The sequence below is a fragment of the Schistocerca piceifrons genome, chromosome X (assembly GCF_021461385.2).
Source record: "Schistocerca piceifrons isolate TAMUIC-IGC-003096 chromosome X, iqSchPice1.1, whole genome shotgun sequence".
Lineage (NCBI taxonomy): Eukaryota > Metazoa > Arthropoda > Insecta > Orthoptera > Acrididae > Schistocerca > Schistocerca piceifrons.
The window spans coordinates 792,648,329-792,651,272 of NC_060149.1; the positions used below are offsets into that span (position 1 = coordinate 792,648,329).

Sequence of the window (2,944 nt, forward strand, 5' to 3'; positions counted from 1 at the left end):
ACAGGGATGTTATTGTCGTGTAACCACTCCGCCGCAGGCCATGCGTTATGAACAGGTGCTCGATCGTTCTGAAAGATGCAACCGCCATCCCCGATGGTGCTCGATCGTTCTGAAAGATGCAACCGCCATCCCCGATGCAATAGCCAACCCCGAATTGCTCTTCAACAGTGGGAAGCAAGAAGGTGCTTATAACATCAATGTACGCCTGTGCTGTGATAGTGCCACGCAAAACAACAAAGGGTGCAAGCCCCCTCCATGAAAAACACGACCACACCATAATACCACCGCCTCCGAATTTTATTGTTGGCACTGCACACGCATGCAGATGACGTTCACCGGACATTCGCCGTACACACACCCTGATATCGGATCGCCACATCGTGTACCGTGATTCGTCATTCCACACAACGTTTATCCACTGTTCAATCATCCAATGATTACGGTCCTTACACCAAGTGAGGCGTCGTTTAGCATTTACTAGCGTGATGTGTGGTTTCTGAGCAGCGGCTCGACCATGAAATCCAAGTTTTCTCACCTCCCGCCTAACGGTCATAGTACTTGCAGTGGATCCTGATGCAGTTTGGAATTCCTGTGCGATAGTCTGGATAGATATCTGCCTATTACACATTACGACCCTCTTCAACTGTCGGCGGTCTCTGTCAGTCAACACACGAGGTCGGCCTGTACGCTTTTCTGCTGTACGTGTCCCTTCACGTTTCCACTTTACTATCACATGGGAAGTTTAGGAGTGTGGAAATCTCGGGTATAGATGTAGGTGACACCCAATCACCTGATCACATTCGAAGTCCGTGAGTTGCGTGGGGCACCCCATTTTGCTCTCTCACGATGTCCAATGACCACTGTGGTCGCTGATATGGAGCACTTGGCAGTAGATGGCAGCACAATGCAACTAGTATGTTTTTGTGGGTGTCCGGATACTTTGCATGACATAGTGTAGTTTGGTGAGGACCGAGTGCTGAGCTGCTACTTCCGTCATGCTTGACCTCCCAGGTCCCCAGACCTCAATCCTTGTGATTATTGGTTTTGAGGTTACCGGAAGTCCCAAGTCTACCGCTATTGTTCGACCTCATTAATGATGGTGAAAGACAACATCCGACGGCAATTTCTCACCATCCCTACCGAAATGCTGTACAATGCTGTTCACAGTACTGTGTCTTGACAACAGGTGTTGTTGATGAATGTTGGCCGACATGTTGAGCATTTATTAAAAAGAACATCGCCTTTGCTAAAAATCAACTGTTATACTAATTATTACTTTTTTGTCATATGATGCGCCATTGCTTGTCATGTTGTGCACATTTTTGATTTCAGTAAAACACCATGTCATTTCCAGCTCGAATGTCAATTTTTACCTCGCTACCTCCATTAGTCTGTGAAGTATTGAGTTTTCAAACGTTAACGGGTTTTTAGGTCACCCTGTATTAATGAACAAGTGTTTATAGAAACTTCCTGGCAGATTAAAACTGTGTGCCGGACCGAGACTCGAACTCAGGACCTTTGCCTTTCGAGGGCAAGTGCTCTACCACTGAGCTACCCAAGCACGACTCAGGCTCCGTCCTCACAGCTTTACTTCTGCCAGGAAGTTTCATATCAACGCACACTCCGCTGCAGAGTGAAAATCTCATTCTGGAAACATCCCCCCAGGTTGTTGCTAAGCCATGTCTCCACAGTATCCTTTCTTTCAGGAGTGCTAGTTCTGCAAGTTTCGCAGGAGAGCTTCTGTAAAGTTTGGAAGGTAGGAGACGAGATACTGGCAGAAGTAAAGATGTGAGGATGGGGTGTGAGTCGTGCTTGGGTAGCTCAGTGGTAGAGCACTTGCCCGCGAAAGGCAAAGGTCCTGAGTTCGAGTCTCGGTCCGGCACACAGATTTAATCTGCCAGGAAGTTTCATATCAGCGCACACTCCGCTGCAGAGTGAAAATCTCATTCTGAAGTATTTATAGGTTTGGTTTCTCGTTAACAACGCCTGATGTTCAAAACGTTTTCGGACAATGTTCAAAATTACTTTAGAATTGATAGATATGAAGAAAGAAGTAGTCTCAGATTCATGTGGGATGCAATGATGGAGAGTGGACATACAATCTGTTTTTTTTTTTTAGGTAGATCTGGTGGCATGAATATCGACGAAGTGGTGTGGCTATGTTCTCAAGCAGGGTTCAAGAGGCAACACAACGAGAAGAACAATGGAGATGCCTTCAGACGACAAGTGAGTCAATCTTCTACACATAAATCTCCCAAAGTTTTCTCTCAGTCTGTTTTCTGGTTTTTAAAGTAGACAGAATATTATCAAGAAGAAATGAGCCGTGATACATTTACAAAGTCATTTGTAGACTCATCAATACCAAATATGGAAAATCTGTTAACGAATACAATTGAAAATGCTCTTCATCATCTGTTCTTCACAAGACGCTTAGAATGTGATAGTGAAATGAGGGGGAGAATAGCCTGAGCGTCGCAGCGTCGAAGTAACAGAATTTTAAAGAGGTGGTACTTATAGAGCTGCTTCTTGACAACACCACAGCTTCCCAGGTACGAAATCGACGAGCTGGCAAAAATACACAGGCATTCAGTGATTAGTCTTTCACATTACCACCGCCACTTCAAACCAACAGAGTTAATCTGGTGCCAACTTAAAATTACAATGCCAGAAGGAAGAAAACATTTTCGTAGTCAAAAGTCGAAACACTCACCAATAAAGTAATTAGGTGAGCCACTGCTGTAGACTGGAAGAAAGTAGACAGCATAGCATACGCATAGCATCATGGAAAAAGAATGCCAGACTGAAGCTATTTTCGAAAATTTTATGGCGGAAATTATTTACAGTTTCTAAATAATGATGGTGCATTGCGAGAATTTGTGACAGGGACAAAAGTGATATAAGTGGGGTATTTTGGTTCTCATTACATACATAAATGATCTGACAA

General features: G+C 44.4%; 1 non-coding gene across 1 annotated transcript; it reads right to left on the reverse strand.

Moving 5' to 3' along the window:
• Window positions 1–1,488: 1,488 nt before the first annotated feature.
• Window positions 1,489–1,562, reverse strand: Trnas-cga. The gene has a single exon. It is a non-coding gene; the product is annotated as a tRNA-Ser (tRNA).
• Window positions 1,563–2,944: the final 1,382 nt, after the last annotated feature.